The sequence below is a fragment of the Lissotriton helveticus genome, chromosome 10, assembly GCF_964261635.1.
Source record: "Lissotriton helveticus chromosome 10, aLisHel1.1, whole genome shotgun sequence".
In the NCBI taxonomy this organism is placed as follows: Eukaryota; Metazoa; Chordata; class Amphibia; order Caudata; family Salamandridae; genus Lissotriton; species Lissotriton helveticus.
Window position 1 is genome coordinate 596,126,360 of NC_136071.1, and position 26,138 is coordinate 596,152,497.

General features: G+C 42.8%; 1 pseudogene across 1 annotated transcript in view; it reads left to right on the forward strand.

The window, feature by feature from the left end:
- Positions 1-24,491, forward strand: part of LOC144784065 (uncharacterized) — a 187,173-nt pseudogene extending 162,682 nt beyond the window's left edge. The window contains exon 4 of the transcript XR_013601615.1: positions 17,872-24,491. The product of XR_013601615.1 is annotated as an uncharacterized LOC144784065 (transcript). The remainder of the gene's footprint in view (positions 1-17,871) is intronic.
- Positions 24,492-26,138: the final 1,647 nt, after the last annotated feature.

Genomic DNA, 26,138 nt, shown 5'->3' on the forward strand with positions numbered 1-26,138 from the left:
ATAACATTTTGGTTTCAAGGCCCGAGCTAGGGTGAGTCTGTGCTTGCGAGCTAGAGATACTGGTCGACGCAGTAGTGGATCCATGAGTTTCACTGTCCAGCCCTCTCTGTTGTAGCATGGGTAGTGGTCCTTCTGGATGAAGGCAGGACATGCCCTTTCCCTGCTTCAGCATGGAGCGAGGCTGGACCCAACGAGTATGGTTCAGTGGGTATACAACCTTTACCACGCAACTTTTACCACGACCTACCTTTACCACGCAACTTTTACAACGCAGGACCCTTTACCACGCATACCATTACAACGCTGGTATTTACAACGCAGGTACTTTTACAACGCATACCATTACAACGTAAGTATTGGTAAGTATATAATTTTATTTAAAATATTTTAGGTTTGGGTTTTGGGTAAATGGGTATTTTTAGGGTTCAGGGTCAGTTTTCAGTTTTTGGGTAAAGGGGTATTTTTAGGGTTCAGGGTCAGTTTTCAGTTTTTGGGTAAAGGGGTATTTTTAGGGTTCAGGGTCAGTTTTCAGTTTTTGGGTACAGGGGTATTTTTAGGGTTCAGGGTCAGTTTTCAGTTTTTGGGGTACAGGGGTATTTTTAGGGTTCAGGGTCAGTTTTCAGTTCTTGGGGTACAGGGGTATTTTTAGGGTTCAGGGTCAGTTTTCAGTTTTTGGGGTACAGGGGTATTTTTAGGGTTCAGGGTCAGTTTTCAGTTTTTGGGGTGCAGGGGTATTTTTAGGGTTCAGGGTCAGTTTTCAGTTTTTGGGGTACAGGGGTATTTTTAGGGTTCAGGGCTGGGTTTGGGTTTTGGGGTTCAGGGGTATTTTTAGGTTTTAGGGCTGGGTTTGGGTTTTGGGGTACAGGGGTATTTTTAACATATATATTTAAAAATTAATAATTAAATATTAATATAAATAATTAAAATATTAAATATTAAAATAATAATTTATTAATTAAAAAAAATATTATTAATAATTATTTTACCATATTATTTACTTACCTATACTTACGTTGTAATGGTATGCGTTGTAATAGTACCTGCGTTGTAAATACCAGCGTTGTAATGGTATGCGTGGTAAAGGGTCCTGCGTTGTAAAAAATGCGTGGTAATGGTCTGCGTGGTAAAAGTCCGCGTTGTAACGTCATATATCCGGAGCGTAGCTTCAGGAGGAGTGTTTGGGGTGTAGCATTCCCCTAATAATTGTATTTTCTGATAAATAGTTGGGTACAGGTGCTTTCAGTCGGGTATTGTGATATCAGTCGAATTTCACCAGGGATATTTACATAAACACAGACAAAAATGCACACAAACTTGTTCCCTCTCTGATTTGAAAGCCCTCAAAATATTGGTTATTTTACAAAATATATTTTCTCTCTTCGTAATCCTACCAATCCGATTTCCTCTCCCTTTTTATCACCCCTTAGGCCCCTCTCATGTGCCTTGCTTGTCCTATAATGTATGAAAACATTATATGCCAGTCTGATTGTCGGAAAATCTGAAGCTCAACCCAATGTCACTGACCAAGCTACACCCCTGTCTGTGGTTGCAACTGTTTAAAGTCAGAAACAGCCTTCATTTTTCTGCTTAAAAAGTATGCGCGACAGAGCTTCCGGTCTCGCAGTCAGGCATATCGAAACTTTTTGTGGGCCTCGGTCAACTAACTGAAGAGAGGAACTTCAAAGTGATGAGGAACTTTTTAAAAAAAATGTTCGACAGGAACAGAGAAAATACAGCAGATCTAGCATCTGGGAGCCATGTTAGCTGCCTTGTTATTAAGAAATGGGGCAGCTTTGCTTTAAAATCTATAAATACATTTCGCTGCAGGAATTTCAAAAAGATTTTTAAAAACGCAGGCCCTGGGGGAACAATGAAAATTCTTCCCTCGCTGCCTCTCTGGCCGGGCGTTCTTGCAATAGAATCTGTTTTCTGGTCCCTTCATAGAGACGTATCGGAGACAACATGCATGGGCTGGTTTATCAAGAGATTTTAGTTGGGCGACTTTAGAACTCTCCTGCCACAGGGCACTGCACCACAGTTCAGAAGTCAGCGTCTCTGCCATGTGTGTGAGACTACAACTTTTTATAGCAAAATATTATTTCAAAGGACGTTGTCACATAAAATGTAAAGCGCTCTGATACCTTTGGGTCTACCTAGCACTATATAAAACTCAAAATAAAAATAATAATGTAGGCTTCTGTTGGATCTGTTGCTGGTGAGGTTTACAGACAGACATCTTCAAAACCACAGCTAAAGTAAAGGCTGCCTGTCTCCTAACACCACAGACTTCTCAGAAGTGGAAGGCAGCTCCTACTGTGCCCAGACAGACAGGCAAAGGCACATACCTTTTTAATGCTCACCTGCAGACTTCCGCCGCTCACAAGCACTAGGAAGGCCCGTCTACAAACAGTCATTTATTCACAATCCTAAGTAAATTTGGATAGACAGTGTGACTTGTAATAACAGGGAAGCTCGACCAGTTCCTGTTTCACCCATAGACCACCATTAGGACCTCGCAGGAACACACACATTTGTAGGATTAAAACTTGTGTATTCCTGTGAGGTCTCCCCAGGCTTAGCAGGTGAGGCGTCGTCACCCCCCCTTTATTTTTATTTAGATTCTGAATACCAACAATTATCTCCCCAGCCCTTTCTCTTTAGCTACAAGCAGGGTGGGACTTGCCTATAGGGCAACCTGACAGTGCCAGAAGGGCTAGTCTGACAGGTTATTTGTGGGTTGGTTTTTTTGTGGGCTCTGTTTTGTGATCTGAAGAGAAATGTTTTACAGTTGATTTCCCTGATATCATCACAAACATTTGTTGCAACAAGCACAAAAGCATTCAGTCTCCCTTACCTTGTAAAACACCTGTGCAGCTTCCGTTACAAAGTCAAAACTGCCCCTATTTTCAGAATGTGGGCCACTTTTTGAGCTATCTGATCTGCTAATGTGGACCCCTTTTATTTTGATGCCTGGACCAACTTTCTGTCCCAGTCCAACCCTTGCTACAAGCGTCTCCCCTACCCGGCTCTCAGTCTCCAACAACTGAGTCCAGTTATAGCTTGTTAGTTCAGTCCTGATCCACTGGTGTCTGGACAGGTAGGCTCGGATTTACAAGTCAGGCAGCTCAGTTTTGAGTGAAATTCTGAAGCACTGCATTGAGCGAACAGTAAAAATTGTGCAACGCCATCAGAGACATTTTAATGGCCAAAGTGGGATCTGTCCCAGGGTCCCAGCCTTTCAAGGAACCCCCTGATAGAACCAGCTTGGTTCTACAGAGAGTCTTGGTCTGGTGACCCTGAATAATTCTTACACAGATTGTAATAGACTCTCACACATCACTCATATTCAAAATAAATGAAAAGAAAACGGTATCTGAAACAGGCATTTTGCAGAGAAATGTTGCGTTTGTTTCATTCTTTCAGATCAAAACAGGACCTCACATATTCATATCTCACAGAGATCATTGCAATAATATAAGTGAACTGCTGCTGTGTTCCAATACTCAAAACACACCTCATTACCCCTAAATATGAGGTGTAAAGACATTAAGAATATGGACCAGTGTGCCTGTCCACTGTCAGTGACCTGGCCAAAGTGGGATTGAAAGAGCTGAAAATGGATCATAAAAGCTGTTCCGAACAGGCGCCCCCAAAATATGTTTGGCCCAGGGCCACTAAAATCCTTAAGATGTCTCTGAACGCCATATTCACAAAGGGTTGGATGCCAATGATGGGGAATCTTGATCCAATGCTAAGTTTTGCATCACGACACAAAGGAGAGACTATAGGCTCTTGCGTGACATTTTTTCTGGACGTATACCTTCCAGTACAAATTTCTGTGTGAGGACAACCACCAAAGAGTATAGCTGAGTAAACATTTAATTGTGCGTAAATTCAAAATGTAACTTACGGGAATATCACACAACTAGCAGCCCGTCCCGACCTTGTCCGGAAGCAATCAGGCTTCCCCGACCCCCGCCCGCCCCGACATTGTCCAGCAGCCCGGGACCCCGCCCGCCCCGACATTGTCCAACAGCCTGGGCCCCCGCCGGCCCATCCCCTGCCTGCCCCGACCCCCGCCTGCCCCGACATTGTCCGTGGGTCCCCCGGAGCCTTACCTGAGCCGCCGCTCCTCCCCCGCGCTCCTCAGTTCACTGCTCCGCCGCTCCTCCGCGCTCGTCACCGCTCCTCCCGCCTGTCCGCCGGGCCTCACCACCTGTCCGCCGGTCCTCACCGCTCCTCCCCCACGCCATGTCCGCCGCTCCTGGACGCCGCTCCTCCCCGCGCTCCTGACGTCAGCAAGCAGGTCGCGGCTGGCGTTACTTCGAAGGGACTACTTTTTTTTTTAAGGTACATTTTTTAAATAACGCATATTTTTATAGTTTATATAGCCTATGTCCATCTGCACACCCTGATGATTACAATGATATATCGGGTGTGTGGATTGGCGCTGTGGTTCCCGAGTTTACCCGCCTCAAAGGTTCAAAGTTCTTGCTTTATAATAGTAGTATAGATATTCCGATTTGAAAACGTTGGAAGTGTGGATTACAGGCTTTTCACCTCTGGGAATGTGTTTCTATGTCGCCAGATATTCTAAAACGAAAACAAGACTTCTACATTCTTTTATTCTTGTTTTCAATACAATAAAATACTATGGGGGGATATGTACAATATAAGTGGTGGAGTGAGGCGTTAGCTGTCACTCCGCCACCTCTGAAACACAAGGCTGCACCATATTTACAACGAAATGGTGCAGCCTTCCGTTTCCCCCTGCGATGGAGCTACACTTAGCAGTGTAGCACCAATTCAGGCACCCTTGTACCATAGTGCAAGGGTGTCTGCATTCAGGGTCAGGATTGTTTATGTGTAGGAAGATGTGCCTTCCTGCACATAAACAATCCTGAAATGCTTAATGCAGCTCACATGAAAGTCACAAAATGGCATTGTTTAAAAAGATTGTTTATGTACAGGAAGGGGGACCTTCCTGTACATAAACAATCCATGGCGTTTTTCTTTTTCCATGTGTGCTGCACACATGGAAAATTGCAAAAAACACAGTTGATGGACAGAATGTAGAACAATGTCATACATTCACCCCAGTACAAGGATCTGGGCCTAAATCCATCGTTTTTTTGCATTCCACACCACCCTGGGTTAGACACTGGCTATATGCAAATCAGCTCTGACCCTGTGCCTCATGGGAACAGTCCAGTCCGAACTACCAAGCCATGTCTTTCCCAGACCGGAATCAAGCATCCAAGGACCGGTTTCTGGCTATCAGCCTTCATCAGCCTGGATAGCTTGACTCCAGTGGTGTGGAGAGCCTGGGACTCACGTCTGAGCATACCCAGCCCACTCGGGGTGAAAATTGCAAAAAACACAGTTGATGGACAGAATGTAGAACAATGTCATACATTCACCCCAGTACAAGGATCTGGGCCTAAATCCATTGGTTTTTTGCACTCCACACCACCCTGGGTTAGACACTGGCTATATGCAAATCAGCTCTGACCCTGTGCCTCATGGGAACAGTCCAGTCCGAACTACCAAGCCATGTCTTTCCCAGATCTGAATCAAGCATCCAAGGACCGGTTTCTGGCTATCAGCCTGGATAGCTTGACTCCAGTGGTGTGGAGAGCCTGGGACTCACGTCTGAGCATACCCAGCCCACTCGGGGTGAAAATTGCAAAAAACACAGTTGGATTAAACCCAGATCAGTTGCCTGGGGGTGAGTGTTTGTATTGCCAAAGCGCCGTCCATCATCACCTTTGGTTTTTCTTTGTTCGCCCTAAGTTGGCAGGGTATGCTCAGACGTGAGTCCCTTGCTCACTTTGCCACTGGAGTCAAGCAAGCCCGGCTGAAGACGGCTGTAATGCCAGAAACCGGTCCTGGGAAGCTTGATTCCGGTCCAGGGAAGACATGGCTTGGCAGTTCGGGCTGGACTGTTCCCATGAGGCACAGGGTCAGACTGATTTGCATATGGCCATGTCTGAACTGGGGTGGCGGAGTGAGCTAAAGAACGATGATGGATTAAGCCCAGATCAGTTGCCTGGGGGTGAGTGTTTGTATTGTCAAAGCGCCGTCCATCATCACCTTTGGTTTTTCTTTGTTCGCCCTAAGTTGGCAGGGTATGCTCAGACGTGAGTCCCTTGCTCACTTTGCCACTGGAGTCAAGCAAGCCCGGCTGAAGACGGCTGTAATGCCAGAAACCGGTCCTGGGAAGCTTGATTCCGGTCCAGGGAAGACATGGCTTGGCAGTTCGGGCTGGACTGTTCCCATGAGGCACAGGGTCAGACTGATTTGCATATGGCCATGTCTGAACCGGGGTGGCGGAGTGAGCTAAAGAACGATGATGGATTAAACCCAGATCAGTTGACTGGGGGTGAGTGTTTGTATTGTCAAAGCGCCGTCCATCATCACCTTTGGTTTTTCTTTGCACACATGGAAAAAGCAAAAACGAGGAGAAATAATGCATTTCCCCTTTTTTCGCCAACTTAAGACTCCTATGTACGCTGCCCTTGTACATAGGGGGCAGTGTCAAAATCCATGGGTGTTGAGGTGGAAAGCACACCGCAACACCCACTGCCCACCCCTTTCACGCTAAGCATAGCGTGAAAGGGGGCCTGATTTACAAGGCAGCGTTAAGTGGTTTAACGCTGCCTCGTAAATAAGGCAAAGCCCCTATCGCCACCACAGCGTCGACAAAAGTGACGTTGTGGTGGCGATAGGGGCTTGTACATAGCCTCTAGGTGTGGTGAAGTGTTTGAAATGTTCTATCCCCTACAGCCAGTTGCGGATTGCTTTTAAGTAACCATTCCTTCTACTTTCACCCCTCTCCCCAGTATACTCTTTCTAAACAGACTCCCTCATTAACAAGCATTGGCAAAACTAATAGGTTTTGCCTAAGTGAGAGCTATTGGCTTTGGCAATGTGTTTTAGCCATTATGATTGGGGTGCAGTAGAGTGGAGTGAGTGGGATGGATTGGAGTGGAGTGGGGTAGATTTGAGTTGGGTGGAGTGGGGTAAGTGGTGTGGAGTGGAGGGGTATAGAGTGGAGTGGTGTGTTGTGTTGTGTGTGAGCAGCAATAATTGGATTGGCGTGGAGTCTAGTAGTGTGGCATGTCATAGAGTGCCATAGAGTGAAGGGGCATAAAGTGGAATGACGTGTCTTAGAGTGGAGTGTCCTAGAATGGAATGGCATGCATAGAGTTGAAGGGCATAGATTGGAGTGGTGTAGTGTGTTGTATGCATGGTGTGGTAGCAAACTGGCATTGCAGACAACACATTTTCAGATTAAATGACCATTACATTTGCACTGAAATATGGTTTTACTGCACACAAATGATAATGTGTGTAAATGTTATCATCAAGTTTATTGATGTGTGTTGATGGTACTCAAATTCTTATTTCCAGCACACTACAGAATTACAATTTGTTTTGCTTAATTTGTACTAACTCTGATATATTCAAAAACATCAGCACAGTTTTTTTGTCTGCTAGGAAAAAAATATCATCCTACACCCTCTCCTCTTACGTGGATACTCAGCAGGATTGTCACATGAATTCTCTCACTCTGAAATCAGAGAAGGAAAAGTAAACCCCAAGCTCTCTGGACGAGAGATATTGACATTTGAACTCTGTTTATGAATGCACAGCAAATGTGACAAGATAAGAACAAGATTAAAAGGCCAGTTTACAGAAAGGCAGTTTGTGGAAGAATACAGTAAACAAGAGTTGGGCAACGGGAGGGAGGAACTCAAGCTGAACAGCCCAAAGCATGGGTACTCACAAACATTTTTCCGGGGGCCACAAAGTTTTGTCTATGGTATGACCCAGGTCTGCACTGATGCCAACGGAGGGTGTAAAACGGGTGTAGGGGAAGCAAAGAATGAATATCTAGTGGCTGTCTTTAAAAATGAAGGTGTTCCTAAAGTTAAGGGCCTAGTTATTTCCTTTCCCTAACTGCAATTAACCTTTAAATAAGTGTTTGCTGTATCTTCAACTTTTTGTTTCATGTTAATGCTGAGTGGAGTAAAAGGCAGCCCAGTGCTGCTGCTGCCCAGAGGGCCGCATGCAAAGGTCCTGAGGGCTGCAGGTGGCCCCTGGGCCGTACTTTGAGTATCACTGGCCTAAAGGAAATAAAGCAAGCAAGTAGAAAACCAGAACATGTGAGCTACTAACCCCTAAGCCAATGGTAAGCAAAGGGCAAAATACATTCCTTGGTCAGGTTTCTGAATTTCCCCAAGATATCTTTAGCGAACCAGACAGGTATATGGTCTGGTAAGCTTTGACCTATAAAGGGGCACAGGAGGTAAGAATTGCCACTTTTGTGTTTGGTGGCTACAGCACATTTTGCTGTCTTGTGAGGTCTTGCAGCTCACCACCCTTTCTCCCTCAGCTGTTGTCTTCCTTGGCACTGGATCATTGAGCGATTGGCGTAAGGTATTGTCAATAACATCTTAAATCAACCCACAGGAATTTTTCAGTCTCGTTATACTTCTATTGGCTGTTTGGGTGATTTTTTCTGCCTAAGATAGAATTCATGAGGAGCTCTTTTAGTCACCGAGTCATGCAGAAGGCTTATGAATTCTACAGAAAAACATTTGTTGGTGCTCCCCCTACGCAAACAAGCATTTGCAAAGAAAATGCCACGCCATACAAACGTCCAACCTATTGGCTTTCTTAATACTTTGTAAATAGATGTTGGTTGTGCAGCTATGATGCTAAAACCAATCAGACAGCACTGAGTGTTTGAGACCTCTAGGAGCAGGGTTTCATCCTGACTTCAAAATTTGGAAGTTTGTGTGGAAATGGCAACAACTAACACTTTGACAAACGTTCAAGTTAATTTAGAGAGAATGTCACTACTGATGCCAGGAATTATAGTCTTGCAGCAATGCAGACATAAGAGAGGACAAAGAAGTGATTGATAATTTTGCATCATATTATCTTAACGAAGCGAAGGAAATCAATTGAATTATTGACTGAAGGCAAATAATCAAGCACCAAGGCCAAGAGGCCCTTTCTGAGTGAGCTACGTTTATTCATTCAGTTCAGTTTCTTATTTTGAAATCTCGCTCAAATACAAGGATTGAGTGCATCACATAGGTCCTCATATTGTGAGGTGGGTTAGGACAAGCCTGCAGGAAAGTAATTTCAAAACAGAGTTCAAAGACTAGTGGACAGAGGTTGAGTACATGGGTATGGGTTTAGTCAAGGACTTTGTTAAGCCTTGACCAATAAAAAGTAAAGTGCAATAAGAGGCTAGACATGTCTGCAAAGCAAAGGAGGCATTAGTTGTTTAATGATTACGTTTTTATGTTATATTGTCTTAAACGCATTCTGTGACATGCATTCCACCATTAGTTTGGCTTTGCGTCACCTTTGGGGTTTAGTGACCTGTTAACCTCATTCTGAGGATTCCAACATAGATGGGCATCTGGTTTGGTGCATGAGTTGCAACACTGAAGCCTTCTGGAGTTGTGGGTATGGGGCACTCGGTAACACTGTATGTAACTGGCTGTTTTGTGATTGGCTGCGTGGGAGTGGAACACAAGTGACATGCTTCAGGAGTGGAGGTTATCCTATGCACCTTGCTAGCATGGCTTCTGCTGTTTCCATTGGAAACATTGGTGGAATTAAATTCGGCCCTCGCTGAAATGGTTGAAGCAATAGTTGTACCTCACTACATGCATTAGAGTGGTTTATTACACGAGACACTACAAGTAAAAAAAGAAATGAAAATTGTTCAAAGACTAAAATGCCCTGTATGTTTCAAATTTTCTTAAACATTGATACTCAAAAACAAGTTTCAAAGGAGGTAAATGAAAGTAAGTGAAATTCTCACCAGTGACAATGGCAAATGTATATTTAGTGTAAAAGAATTAATTTGGCACAGTCAGTGCATGTACCCTACAGTTTGCTACAAAGATTGTAATACCTCAGAATCTCATCCGGTACGATGAAGAGTATGCTTCTAGTTTTCACTGAAGGCATCAGTCCATTCTGGGAGTTGTAGTAGTTTCTTCATTGCATCCAACCGGACTTCTTCTTTTGGCAACATTGATGTATAAAAGAAAAGATCAGTTGTGATACATGTTGTTTGGTGTGGAAGTGGTGATCTTGCAATCCAAAATGTAATGTGTGTGAGTCCCAGAGTGATGTACTGAATTGCATTGATAATTAAAGTATACTTAATGGGCAACGGGTGCAGATGGCTTGTAGAGTCCACTCTTTAATGACCTTTAAGAGCTCATACCAAAGGGGCAAATATTTGGTAGGAAGAGTCAAGTATCCTCTCACTAAGTAAAAGAGATGTCTTCAAGAATAACCCTGTTGATCTCTTCCACCTAGGGTCTAAAGATTAAGTGGTCTGTCACCATGTCTGTAGAGCGTTGCCATTTTCAGTGCTACGTTAGTGTATGTATGTTGTATGGGAGAGAGAGAGAGAGAGACAGAGAGAGAAGGTGTGTGGGTGTGTGTGTGCGTGTGTGAGAGAGAGAGAGATACTGTATGCTTTGGTTTGTATGCATGGGTATCTATATATCTATTGATATTCGTGCATGGGTTATGGCATATCTGATGGCTTGCGTGCATAGATGTTTGTATGTATGTCTGAGGTCTGTGTGCAGGGATGCTGTACATTTGGAATCTATGCATGGGGATCTGTGACAGGGTTGGTCATTGTGTACAAGGATATCAGTGGGCCGCATTCTCCAGCTGTATATGTGCCTCTATGTGCAAATTATTTTACCGTGTGTACGGATTATGTACGTTTCGGTGCTCGCATCAGAGGAGAGATGTGTGGTGGGAAGGTGGCACCACTGGTTGGTGGTATGCACAGGCTAAGCATTACCGTTGAGGTCCCTGACGTACAGACAGATAATCAGAACAATAGAACAAATAGATAAAGAAAGAATTGAAAAGTCAAAACAATCAATTAAAGTGCAGTGTTTTTATTCACAGTACACTGTTATAACCTTCTCATGGTTAGATAGCATATATCATACAAATTTTCAAACTGATATTTGTGCCCATAAGGAAGAGGGGGGGGAAAGAAGTGTGGGATAAGGTTGAGGTAAAAGTAAAAGTGACTCAATATTCAATTGAAACCATACATTGATAATCATGTATATTCTGTACAAGATGGTCCCCATTTGGCGGGGCCTCAAGACAACACGCAAAAGTCTAATACATTTTACATATAATCAAGCTCCTGAAGTGCTGCATAAATCACGCTGATATTCGGAGTTGACAGGGTAGATAACAGTCTACGTTTCGACCCTTGAATGTGTAGGATAGTTAGTCCTTACAATGCGGGTCTTCATCAGGACAGGTAAGGGAAGGGCAAAACCTCCTAGGGTAAAAAGAAAATAAGGACCAAGTAAGGGCTAATTTACAGGGAGAGACTCAACAATATATATCGAGCCAGCGGAAAAACCGCAGGTGGATTCGCATTAAAATACTGAGGACTATATACACAGAGGCACACTGTGCACTCTCAACACATAGATCAGTTTTACCTACCACACGGGTTGGTGCAAGGTAAGCCACTGTGGTTCGTCGACGATCTATGGAAATTAAAGGACCTAGTGAGCGATAGCCGTAATTGCATTTTTTACGAGCATCTGAGTAATTGCCTATTATTGTGATCCAAGACAATACAAAAGGCTGGATTTATAAGAGCCCCTTAATGCCATGAGATATTATTAAAGAGATTATTGGAGAAAATAAGTGGATCTTATCAGCGTGGGCTATAACTGTATCCAAATCGTGGGAGAATGACATTTAGGAAGGTTACCTGTAGTGTGCGGCAACGGCTGGAATAATTCAACAGCACGTCTGTTTGTAGAAAAAATCGGCAGCGCGATTCTGGGGGAGAGAGATGAAAAACGTAGATTAGTGGATCTACGCGCCACATTCATGATAGAATCCGCTCACAAGGGCACTCTGAGGATCCGCGGTAGCGCTCACCTTAATAATCCGATGCTACAAGCACCGAGTCACTCGTTCGCCTCCATTCACTGGAATCAGGAAGTCAGGCGGGAAGGGGGCGTGGCCTCCTTAAGGCCTACAGTGATGAAAACCGAGGACAGACTGGTCTCGCTATGCTGCTAGGCAACCATTAGCGTCCCAAAGAGGAAAAAAATCATAAACGAAGCTCCGTATTAGCAAGTTAAATTAAAGGACCGAAGAAATTCTCCCTGGGGGTTGGAACCTATATTGGTACATTAAGCCAAAAAGGGTTTATGTCAATAGGTATAAATCACAATAGGTCAGTTGACACGTTTTGATGCTCGCTAGCAGTAAAAGGAAATAAAAGAGTTGTTAAACAGTCTTTACAGAGATTCTCATTCACGTGAACCTATCCACAGGATGGTTAAAACGTATTATGGATTAAATTTTGATAAAACACAGCCACGTTAATAATCTGCATGAAACAACCAAAGCGCGGTCACACGCCACATTGATTATATGCGCGAACCTGCCAACAAGGCGGTTGGGCGCATGTGATAGGTATCATAGTGACTGAAAGATGACAGAGAGTAACAGATTAGGTTTAGAGGAAAGTTCTATTATACAGGATAAATTTCAAAGATTGGCCCGTTGGGCGAAACTGCTTTCAGATTCATTGAGGCCATTGCGGACCGAGTCAAAAAAGTCAATCCATGCCATCCTGGCATATGAAAGCCTTGTACTACGTGATGTCAAAAAGACCCTAGAAGAAAAGAAGTTCATAAAGCATAACATCAGCATAGCAGAGAAACTTGCGCTGACATCACTGAGAGACAATAAGACAATAAGGCAGTGGTAGTGAAACCTGCCGATAAGGGAGGCGCGATTGTGATCCAGAACGTGGATGACTACACTGAAGAGATCATGAGACAACTAGAAGACGGAGTGAGCTACAAGAGGCTGCCGGGCGATCCATCGAGAGACATTGCAGGCGAGATCCTTAGAGTTACACAAGAGGGCCGGGAACAAGGTTTTCTCTCGGAACAAGAATTCCAATATCTCAACCAAAAAAACCCTAGGATCCCTACAATTTATACTTTACTCAAAATACATAAAGACCAACAGAAGCCCCCGGGTAGACCGATCGTCTCCGGTTGTGGCTCAATATTAGAACCTTTATGTAGATACATAGATTTTTTCCTAAAACCATTGGCCGAGGGCTCCTCTACCTACTTACGTGATACCACGCATACGATTAACTTGATAGATGGACGCCCCTTTGACCCAAGGAATGAACTATTGGCCACATGCGACATTGTTTCGCTATACACCAGCATACCCCAAGATGAAGCACTTGTGGTGACAACAATGGCATTGAACAAACGGGAAGCACCTGTTCGTGTCCCCACAACATTCATTATCCTATTATTGAAAATCGCCATGATGCGGAATTTTTTCCTGTTTCAAAAACATTTCTATGTCCAGACTAAAGGCGTGGCAATGGGGGCAGCCTTTGCCCCGGATCTGGCCATAATTTTCATGTCGACGTATGAAGAAACATTTGTATTAAACGACATCAATCCTTTCAGATCCAACATACTCATGTGGATGAGGTATATCGATGATATACTCCTAATCTGGTCAGGGACGGAAACAGAAATCACAGACTTTTTCGTTTGGCTTAACATGAGATCACAGGATATTCAATTCACTATCCATTTTGACAAAAAAATCATTAATTTTTTGGATATCTCAGTTATTGCAGAAGAAGGGACACTCCATACAACTCTGTTCAGGAAGCCGACAGAGAGAAATTCGCTACTGCAATACTCTAGCCACCACCCCCGAGGCCTGAGGGATAATTTGCCCTTTGGACAATTTCTGCGGATTCATCGCAACTGTAGCAAAAAGGATGATTACATGACACAGTCTGGGATCTTGATGGAACGATTGTTAGAACGCGGCTACCCCAAACGCCTGCTTAAGAAAGCCAGAAAAAGAGCATGGTTCAATCCCAGAGAGGTTTTGTTACAACCCAGTGAACGTACACCGAACGATGACAAGCGCCTGATCTGTGTAACGACTTTCTCCACTCACAGTAATGCAATTAAAAAAGTGATTAACAAACATTGGCACCTGATCTCAGATGACCTGGCCCTCAAGAATCCCCCGCTGCACTCGTTCAAGAAGGCTAAAAACATACGGGATCATGTGGTGTGCTCATTTCTTGAAAACAACCAGGAACAAACCATCACCTCCATGTGGAATCTTGCACCAATCGTAGGGCATTACAGATGTGGTAGCTGTAAGGCATGTCCTTCAACCATACAAACCAAGGAATTGACCTACAAACAGCTACGTGTAACTCTGAAATCGCACACCAATTGTAACACCCAGAATGTGGTGTACTGCATTATTTGTCCGTGTGACCTAATCTATGTGGGGCAGACACAACAACGAGCCAAAATGCGCTTTCTTCAACATTGTAGTCGTATCCGCTGTAAGGTTCTGGGAGCACCTTTGGTGGAGCACTGCACTAAAGAAAATCACCTACCAGAAAATCTAAAATGGACCGTACTTGAACATGTCACATTGGGCCCTAGGGGTGGCAACATAGCCCCCATCCTCAATACAAGGGAACTAAAATGGATTGACTTTTTTGACTCGGTCCGCAATGGCCTCAATGAATCTGAAAGCAGTTTCGCCCAACGGGCCAATCTTTGAAATTTATCCTGTATAATAGAACTTTCCTCTAAACCTAATCTGTTACTCTCCGTCATCTTTCAGTCACTATGATACCTATCACATGCGCCCAACCGCCTTGTTGGCAGGTTCGCGCATATAATCAATGTGGCGTGTGACCGCGCTTTGGTTGTTTCATGCAGATTATTAACGTGGCTGTGTCTTATCAAAATTTAATCCATAATACGTTTTAACCATCCTGTGGATAGGTTCACGTGAATGAGAATCTCTGTAAAGACTGTTTAACAACTCTTTTATTTCCTTTTACTGCTAGCGAGCATCAAAACGTGTCAACTGACCTATTGTAATTTATACCTATTGACATATCCCCTTTTTGGCTTAATGTACCAATATAGGTTCCAACCCCCAGGGAGAATTTCTTCGGTCCTTTAATTTAACTTGCTAATACGGAGCTTCGTTTATGATTTTTTTCCTCTTTGGGACGCTAATGGTTGCCTAGCAGCATAGCGAGACCAGTCTGTCCTCGGTTTTCATCACTGTAGGCCTTAAGGAGGCCACGCCCCCTTCCCGCCTGACTTCCTGATTCCAGTGAAGGGAAGCGAACGAGTGACTCGGTGCTTGTAGCATCGGATTATTAAGGTGAGCGCTACCGCGGATCCTCAGAGTGCCCATGTGAGCGGATTCTATCATGAATGTGGCGCGTAGATCCACTAATCTACATTTTTCATCTCTCTCCCCCAGAATCGCGCTGCCGATTTTTTCTACAAACAGACGTGCTGTTGAATTATTCCAGCCGTTGCCGCACACTACAGGTAACCTTCCTAAATGTCATTCTCCCACGATTTGGATACAGTTATAGCCCACGCTGATAAGATCCACTTATTTTCTCCAATAATCTCTTTAATAATATCTCATGGCATTAAGGGGCTCTTATAAATCCAGCCTTTTGTATTGTCTTGGATCACAATAATAGGCAATTACTCAGATGCTCGTAAAAAATGCAATTACGGCTATCGCTCACTAGGTCCTTTAATTTCCATAGATCGTTGACGAACCACAGTGGCTTACCTTGCACCAACCCGTGTGGTAGGTAAACCTGATCTATGTGTTGAGAGTGCACAGTGTGCCTCTGTGTATATAGTCCTCAGTATTTTAATGCGAATCCACCTGCGTTTTTTCCGCTGGCTCGATATATATTGTTGAGTCTCTCCCTGTAAATTAGCCCTTACTTGGTCCTTATTTTCTTTTTACCCTAGGAGGTTTTGCCCTTCCCTTACCTGTCCTAATGAAGACCCGCATTGTAAGGACTAACTATCCTACACATTCAAGGGTCGAAACGTAGACTGTTATCTACCCTGTCAACTCCGAATATCAGCGTGATTTATGCAGCACTTCAGGAGCTTGATTATATGTAAAATGTATTAGACTTTTGCGTGTTGTCTTGAGGCCCCGCCAAATGGGGACCATCTTGTACAGAATATACATGATTATCAATGTATGGTTTCAATTGAATATTGAGTCACTTTTACTTTTACCTCAACCTTATCCCACACTTCTTTCCCCCCCCTCTTCCTTATGGGCACAAATATCAGTTTGAAAATTTGTATGATATATGCTATCTAACCATGAGAAGGTTATAACAGTGCACTGTGAATAAAAACACTGCACTTTAATTGATTGTTTTGACTTTTCAATTCTTTCTTTATCTATTTGTTCTATTGTTCTGATTATTGTTGCAGTCTGGGACCCCTCTGTCTATATAAAGTATCACCCAGGTCCCTCAGACTTTATGGGTTCAACCCTATGGTTTATAATGTACAGACAGATAACACAAAAACCTAACACAAGCTAAGGACCGATTACCGGGGCCAGGAGATGGTTGATATTTACATAGAACATCTGAGGGCTTTCCCGTCATTTTCCCCTTGGTGTGGTGCCAGAAATCACCAGGTCTCTGTTTTCTCCTTTAAGTTAGCTGTAGTTCGGTGAATCATTGCAAACTGTTGTGTGTCAATGAGAAACAACTGTAAAGACATATGGATTATATAGGTAGGATTTACAATTTCGGAATAGGCATTGTGGTTAAAATAGTACTTCTTTTACAGAGTGGGCGAAGTTTAAAATGTGGTGTGTGAGAAGTTGAAACACTAAGCTTTTTGCAAGCTTGCCAAATATTTTTTGGAGCTTTTCGAGGTTTGTGAAGTTTTGGAAAAGGGGGCAAAATGGACGCCCCTTTGCAGCAGCAGAAATGTTCCCACTCGGGGCAGGAAGCGCACGACTTGGCAGCCCCCACTTATTGTTCCCTGGAGGCACCTTGAGGCCTCATATTTCCCATTCTTGGATGCCAGAAGCATTGAAGCAGGACTTCTGGTAGCAAAAAGTGGGAAGTAACAGCAGCTGTTGTGTTTCCCAGATGTCAATCAGAGACAAGGGTGGCTGTGAGTGACAGAAAAGGAAGCAGTTGTATTCAGTTTTGTGTTCTGACTGCAACACTTCAGGGAATGAGGTCAAGTGAGGCACAACTCTTATCTTTGTGATCGGAGAGTTTCCCGATGTTCCTTAAAGATTAATTTCGCAACCCCCTAGATTATATTAGTTTGTAACGGAAACCTTTCAGTATATCCTGATATTAAACAGATGTGTAATGCTGGGATTCCAACTCACGGTCCACGGGTTACAGCAGAGGTCAGCTACAAGTGCTTACATAACAGAGCCATCCTATCAACTAAACTAGGATTTCCAAGGGTTTGGAGTGCAATTTATGTTTTTAAAGAGTTGCAGTTTGGACCAACCGCCTACCTTGCTATCTACACAGCTTCTTTATTCACTCCTCACACTTCCTTCTGGTTTTTTTAAATTTTTTTTTATGCTGTGTGTGACCCTGTGCGTAGTGCAGTGCTGGAGTCTGTGTGCCATGAAGTTATGCCTTCGCTAGTTTTTATTTCTAGTTTGTGTTATGTTATTGCCATTTGTTTGGCCTCGTAGCTCTGCTTCTTTGTTTTGACTTTAGGCATTTGGAGCCAATGAGACCGTTTGTCTCTGTTTCAGTTTTGACCTTGAGGTGCTAGCTTAATACAATCATTAGCATTATTTTGTGTATTGATATTTTTTCCCAGTTTCCATACCTTCTGTGTCGCCCCTTTTTTCTCCCTTCTTAGTTTCCCTCCACTCCTGGTCTCTGATCTGACCTGTCACTCTGATTCTTTGTTCCAGAGGTTGCTACAGGCATGTCCAGCATGAAGAGTGACATGTCCTCCAGATTCACGCAAGTTGAGGGAGCGATATCTGGACTTGTTTCCAAAGTGGGAAACCTGGAGGTGAACAGGCCGCAGGATCCTTACGTCGCTAAGTCCGGTGGAGCGCAAACTCCTGTCAGAACTGCTGTCAACAGCCTGAAAGGCGACAACGGGCTTAAGGACGGAGATTTGGACAGAAGTCGTGGCAAACCTGCCTCATGCAGGTCAGCCACTGCCACACCATTTCATCCTTCAAACAACGGTCTTTGTACGGCAAGGATACTCCATCGCGTGTCCAATCTCACGCAGATCCTAAATGGCCACACCGACCTGCTGGTGGAGTTATATGAAAGGGTGTCCACTCTGGAGGAGATGGGGAGACCCACTGAGGCCAAGGGGCCCTGGATACCAGACCTACCGGAAAGCAGCGGGGATGGTGATTAAAAGCAACAGACTTCAAGCATTTCTTCTTTTTAACTGATTATGATGTGGTGGCGGCTCTCCATCTCCTCTTGACCATATTTGATATCCGGATTGACTTTGTTGGGTCATCAACTTCTATTAAGATATATATTTTTGTTCTGAAGTATAAAATGACACACCTGTGGACTCTTGGACTATGACATCTCTCCTTCGTCAAACTGATCATAAGCATGGTCATTGGTATTATGAGTTTCTACGCCTAGGCAGTTTCTCCATTATTATCTATTTACCGCCCTTGACACATAACATGATCCATCATCTGCTGCATAATTTGAAGATTTCTATAAAAACAGTTTCTAGCTCAAACAGATCAAAAGTTACTAAAATAAAGAGCAACACAAGGTGCCACCTAATGGCAGACTCCTTATAAAGGTCAATTGGTCACATTTCAGTTGTTAATTGCTGTATTCAGTCACTAAGTATTAATGTGTGGTAAAAAGACAAAATAGTCAAATGAGAATGCTACTGAATGGACTGCATTATGCCTCATCATTTGCTTTTTCTTACAGCATAATTTAGTCAATCCGGGTGAACAAACTGGCCCTCCATTGACTCAAATCCAAAGTGACTTTGATCATGTCTGAAGACCACTTCCTTCTCTGAGTGGCCAAGACTCTCCCAGTAGCGACTTCTCTTCCATTCAGTTGACTCCGGCGAGCTAGTTCGGGCCACAAGGAGTAAACAGTTCTTCTGATTGAATCTCTAGTCTCCAAGACACCACATTGGCTCCATTCCATTACTTGCTTGCTTATAACATACAATTCACTCTTTAAACTCTGATTGGACAAATCCCCGTGTACAAATGTGCCTCTGCATTTTCTGAACACCAGGCATTTCTTCGGTATGTGAATTTGGGCCTCATGGTGATGTTTGTGACATTCGTATGTGTTTCTGTTGTACACCTACAATATACAATTCACTCACTTATAGAGACACATCTTATTTGCTTCAAACCTTTTTGTTTTATTCTAGAACCAATAACAAACAAACAATTGTTCCTAAAGGAATAATTTTACACTATTTATAATTTGAAATTTGTCACACTAGTGAACATGAAATCACAGTACTCAAGAGTCAATTTTATCAAAAATAATTTCTTTTTTTATATCAATTTTTCAAGACATATACTTTTTCATTTGTATAGGTATTGTTCCATATATCCATCCATGTACGGCAACGTAAATTAGTACTGCTACTCAGTTTTTTTTACATGTCCAGCACGTTTTGACACTTTTTCAGCTATATAGACAGTATTTACAAATCAACCATATATACATTATTTAACAACTATATACATATTTGAAATCCATTCAGTGATGATAATATATACAAAAAAGCGTCAGTATCGTCGACTTCTCGGTCTCACATAAAGCCATTCATCGAGTCCATCATCAGGACATGCGTTGCTCCATGAATCTATTACAAAACAACATAGATATAATCAATTATGTACATAAAATCTCTTGAGAACATGACATGAATCGTCTGCTCACACCCAACTAGGTGATACTACCATAGCCAGTGCTTGTTTATATATACAATTAATCCAACACCTCACCACTAGTGCTAAAAAACAATACACTCCAATAAACCAATGCGCATAAGGCCAACATATATACACTCAGTGGTCATGCCCCTTTGTGTCATGCACCCACTTGTTAAAACAATCATAGTATTGCAACACTCACAACAATTATTGGCACAAATTCTCTGGTCCTATAAAACAAACCACTGCCATTAGCTGTTTAATACGTGTATTTGTGACATACAAAAACAGACAAAGACCAAGCCTCATCAAGCGGTCTTACCTTCTGCCTCTAATGATGTTCTAAATAAAAAATCAGACAAACAAACCTATAAGCGTACGGCTACATCAAAGCCATATCCAGGTAATAAGACAATGTCAAAAAACACGAGTATGTACTCACAATTGTAGAGCAGTTATGAAAGCCACAAAGTTGCCCTAGCAGTATCTGAAACAAAGATATGACAAAACTATAGATTAACGATGCAAACCAAGTCAAAAAACGACCTCTCCTTAGTGTGTCAACACGAAATTCCCTTACTTGAGTGAAAAAGTAATTCACCTCGTCCGCCCTCTCTCGTTTAGGAACGTCGAGCCATTAATGGCGTCTTCCTGCTATTTCAGATTACCCGGGGTATGATCACGTGACCTGGAAGAAAACACGTGATCATAACCATGGTTTAAAATAGCGGCCATATTAGAACGGTCACTGAAACAGTGCTACGTCCTTATAGCTCGCTTTGTTGCTCACCATGCAAATCCTTCACTTCCAAATATTCTTTGCAAAAGCCACAAAATCTGGCAATATGCTCTGTCGGAGTCAATTACCACATCTGTAATGTATTTAATCTCCGATATGGTTACGGCCAAATCACGTGACCGCATTTATATCTTGTATTGTCAGCCATATTAAAAGAACACTGAAGCACTAGACTTCAATATTGCAAAACGGTAAAAGGCTGTGTATATAAATAATACCATAAGATATTCAATATGTGTCAGGCTCTATTAGAGTACAACATCTTATCCACTATATTTGAGTCACAGATATAGCGGCCAAATCACATGACCGCATCTATATCATACACTGTCATCATACACTGTCGGCCATGTTGAGATGGACACTGCAGCACTAGATTTACTCATTTAACGATTATAATAACGGAAGTGGCTGTATATATACAGGCAATGACATCAGATACATGTGTATCCACAATGAAACAGTCACAAGATCCAACCACCTACCAAAAAGCTAGATCAATTATGTTCATTATAAAAACATTATTCCTGATCCAAACTATATACCGTTTAGCTAGTGCATCAACGAAGGGTTGCTAGCTCTTGCCATTCCACAAAACAGTTTAACCCTTTCTTCACTGTGTTAGCCGACCAAATCCATCTATTTCTTTTTGAGTAAGCAGGCGATCCATATCATATCTCCTTTTTGATTGTTTTACAGTTTCCAACACAAACCATTTCATTTCACTAGGAGAATGCTGTTTCTTGATATAATGTTCTACCAAGGGGGCGGTGTCCACTTTACATCTTATCCAGGACTGGTGTTGCATAATTCTCTTTTTGCCTTCTTGTGTCGTTTTTCCTATATAATATAGGGCACACGGGCATTCTAAACAATAGATCACATTTCCCGTCAAACAATTTGTATGTTGTCGCATTACCCAGTTTTTTCCATTTATACAACACATCTTTACCACTGAAGTTGTATGGCTTGCTACACATGAGCCACATGGAAAGTGTCCCACCACGGGTGTCAGTCCCCATAAGTTTTGGATTGTGCTAACTGTGGGTTCTTAGTATGCATTTACAAGATGGTCCCTCAAATTACGTGACCTTTTAAAAGCGAACCGAGGTATTGGAAGTTGCGGTTCAGCTTTTTGAGATGCCAGTTCTTTGTTATTATCTTTTTAATTGCATTTGATTCAGATCCAAATGTAGTGACACATGTGACTGAATCAGCATCAATATCATGTTTTAGTTTTGGTTCCAATAGAGCCTGTCTATCATAATACCAGGCCCTTTTCATAGAGCGTTTCACCATTCTATAGGGATAACCTCTCATTGATAGCTTTGTTTGCAATATTTTCGCTTCTTCAAAATAATCATCCCTTTTGGTACAGTTGCGTCTGAGATGTAAGAACTGACCAAAAGGGAGATTGTCACGTAAATTACACAGGTGGTGACTTGTGGTTTCGTGAAAAGACTAATTGAGAGTTTGCCCTCGTCATTCCATATTTTCAAGTCCAGGAAATTTATACTCTCCATATCATACTCCATGGTGAATTTTAAGTTAGGGTCCTGAACATTAAGCCACCCATGGAATTCTTGGAGTTGTGCAATTAGACCCTCCCAAATTAGACATACATCGTCGATGTAACGTAGGTATTCCTTTATGTAGTTTTCAAAGGGATTGTTGGTATAAATGACTCGATCCTCAAATGCCGCTACAAACAAATTCGCTATATCGGGGGCAAAAATTGCCCCAATTACCACGCTTTTTATTTGGCCATAGTATTTGTTGTTAAAAATAAAATAATTCTCATTTAATGCAATTCTGGCGCAATCGGCGATGAAATTAGTCGGGACTTGGTGTGGAGATGGTCTATTTTCTAATACACTTTTGATTACATTCAAAGCCTCTTCTTGGGGAATACTAGTGTGTAAGCTTTCAATGTCCATGGTTACAAGGACATTGATTTGATTGTTAAATTGTTTGCCTTCCAAACAATTGATTACACTAGTGCTGTCTCTGGTATAGGATTTTGTCAATACCACTGCTGATTTTATAAAACAATCCACATATTCTGCTAATGGTTGCAGAATTGATTGGCAACCCGCAACGATAGGTCTACCTGGGTTTTTTTTATTGTCCTTATGCACTTTTGGAAGCGTATAAAACACTAGAATCGAATAGTCTTTTTTGTTTAAATAGTCAAATTCTTTTTGACTAAGCCACCCACCATCTAGGCCTTGTTTAGTCAGGCATAAAATACTAGATCTTATTTTATCTGTGGGATCTCCTTGTAGACTCTTATAATGAAGATTGTTTTGCAATTGCCTAACAACTTCCTGATCATAATCAACTTTATCCTGTACGACGATGCTTCCGCCCTTATCGGCCGGTTTGATTACTATTTCATCTCTGCTAGCAAGGTTTCTGAGAGTTTCAAACTCATCTTTCGTGAAATTGTATTTAATAAACTTCTTCTCACTGAACATCTGTTCAATCTCAGTTATTATCACATTTTCGAATGTAATCAGTTCTTTAGGCATCAAATTAGTTGCAGGATAAAAGGTGGAGGGACAACATTCTAGAACCAGCTTTCCTTCTTTAACCCCCAAAAAATAACTATATTCCAGAATAATTGCACTGGGATTTAATAAATCTAGTATCCATATTTCATTGAAGACGACCTGTTGATGCCTCGTTCTTTTCCAGAATCCTGTCTACCTCAGCTTCCCCACTTCACTCTGCGGCACTTTGTAGAGTGACAAAGCCTGTCTTCCCTAGAAACGCACCAGTGTTTCCAGGTAGCATTAGCATGGTCTGTATCCTCAAGTGAGGTAATTTATGCTACCTTTAGGGCACATAAATATACATAGATGACATGAAAATCATTTGTGTGCCATTTATGAGACAACCAAAGAAATAAGGCCCTTAAACTTAGAGTTCAGATATCACTGAAAAAAGCAAGTACTAGCATTTACCGCTTTGGGCGCTAGACTAAATGTAGATTCTTTATAGGTGTATTTTGTAATCAGAATCCCCTTTTGCCTGACTCTCATTTCTCTCCCTCCAGACTGTCTTTTTTTAGCAGGAGGGATCCACTGGTGGAAACAAGGGCGGGAACACCAGATATAAGCTTGCACCGGAGAACTCCAAGTCAGTCCAAGCTATGCCCTAGAATAAATGAGGTATTTAGAGATTGACAGATGCAACACATGCACCAAAACTTGACTGATGTCCCCTATTTACATTGTATGCCTATGAATACAATCTAAATAGGAATGAAACATTCACAAGACCTTAAATAACCTCCAAAGAGCCTTCTTCTGAACCTGTTAGAATGGTGACCAGGAGTATTGTCCAAATGCACTTCTAAGCCCTTCATCAGCATACTCGTGAACTTACAAAGAAATTCTGTCCCGATAGGAAATTTCCCCTGCGTTGCCTTTTCAGTGCATCATAAGATGGACTTCATCCGGTGGCCAGATTGCCTTCTTCTTTACCTGCAATATTTAGAAACAGTTCAAGATAACATATATGTGCGGCCGGATAGAGCCGAAAAGATCACTGATTAATTTATGCACTTCTCGAACACATTGTCCTTGCACAACTCTAATATTGTGAGGTAAAACTGCTACAATCTGATTACTCTTTGTAAATCAACGAAAACATTTGAAATTTTAAACTTTTCTGTTGCCAGGTGATGATTTTTCTCACACTTATTTTCCACTCTTTTGAAGACTTTTGATTAAAAAAAAATACCTGCACGTTTCTTGACAACTAAATGTGTGAATTGGTATTATTTATACATGTTTATATTTGAAATAAACATAAGTTTACATAAGGTATGCTTTGTATCTATTTTTAATATATTGTCATTATGTACTAGACAACAAAAATATTTTCTGTGAAGTTGTAATATCCCAGAAGAGCAGCTGTTTATTTTGATCATGTTACAGAATAAAATACCACACATGCCAAAGGCTTGTCACGGGTCTCACAACACATGAACAAATACTAAGCTGGACACTGAACAAATCTCTACTAACCATACACAACCAAATACACAACCGATGGATGGGAATCCCAAAACCGTATGAAAAAGCATTTACAATGCAACGGTCTCGGCATTGCAAAAGTTAGAGCTATTAGCATTGTAAATGAACGCGAGTTTAAGGTCTTGACATTGTAAATGACAAGGTCTTTTATTTATGTTTTAAAAACCAAAAGATAAATAAAAGTCATTGTCATTTACAATGCCAATAGCTCAAAGTCGCCTAATGTGTATGGCAAACTACAGTAGCCTCCTGACGAGTGCCCTTTCACTTAATTTTTTACAAATGAAAGCCCTGGCACTTTTTTTTTACAAATTAAGCACGGGTGGTGTCCGTGTGTGCATGGGAGTGGTGGTGTCCGTGTGTACATGGGAGTGGTGGTGTCCGTGTGTGTATGGCAGTGGTGGTGTCCGTGTGTGCATGGCAGTGGTGGTGTCCGTGTGTGCATGGCAGTGGTGGTGTCTGTGTGTGCATGGCAGTGGTGGTGTCCGTGTGTGCACGGCAGTGGTGGTGTCCATGTGTGCACGGCAGTGGTGGTGTCCGTGTGTGCACGGCAGTGCTGTTGTCCGTGTGTGCACGGCAGTGCTGGTGTCCGTGTGTGCACGGCAGTGGTGGTGTCCGTGTGTGCATGGCAGTGGTGGTGTCCGTGTGTGCATGGCTGTGGTGGTGTCCGTGTGTGCATGGCTGTGGTGGTGTCCGTGTGTGCATGGCAGTGGTGGTGTCCGTGTGTGCATGGCAGTGGTGGTGTCTGTGTGTGCATGGCAGTGGTGGTGTTCGTGTGTGCATGGCAGTGGTGGTGTCCGTGTGTGCATGGCAGCGGTGGTGTCCGTGTGTGCATGGCAGTGGTGGTGTCCTTGTGTGCATGGCAGTGGTGTTGTCCGTGTGTGCATGGCAGTGGTGGTGTCCGTGTGTGCACGGCAGTGGTGGTGTCCGGGTGTGCACGGCAGTGGTGGTGTCCGTGTGTGCACGGCAGTGGTGGTGTCCGTGTGTGCACGGCTGTGGTGGTGTCCGTGCGTGCACGGCAGTGGTGGTGTCCGTGTGTGCATGGCAGTGGTGGTGTCCGTGTGTGCATGGCAGTGGTGGTGTCCGTGTGTGCATGGCAGTGGTGGTGTCCGTGTGTGCATGGCAGTGGTGGTGTCTGTGTGTGCATGGCAGTGGTGGTGTCTGTGTGTGCATGGCAGTGGTGGTGTCCGTGTGTGCATGGGAGTGGTGGTGTCCGTGTGTGCGTGTCCGTGTGTGTAATGAAGGAAGTGATGAGGCGTACACACTTAGGCAACTGAAAAACAAAGCAGTGCCTATTTGACTGGATTGTCATTCGTTCTTTACTGTAAAAAAAAAAAGCACTTTAATGCATATGAACTAAATGCAGCACATATAGTATAGATACGCAAAAAAAAGTATTCTCTAGCTCCTTACCAGCTAAAGATCTAACTCCA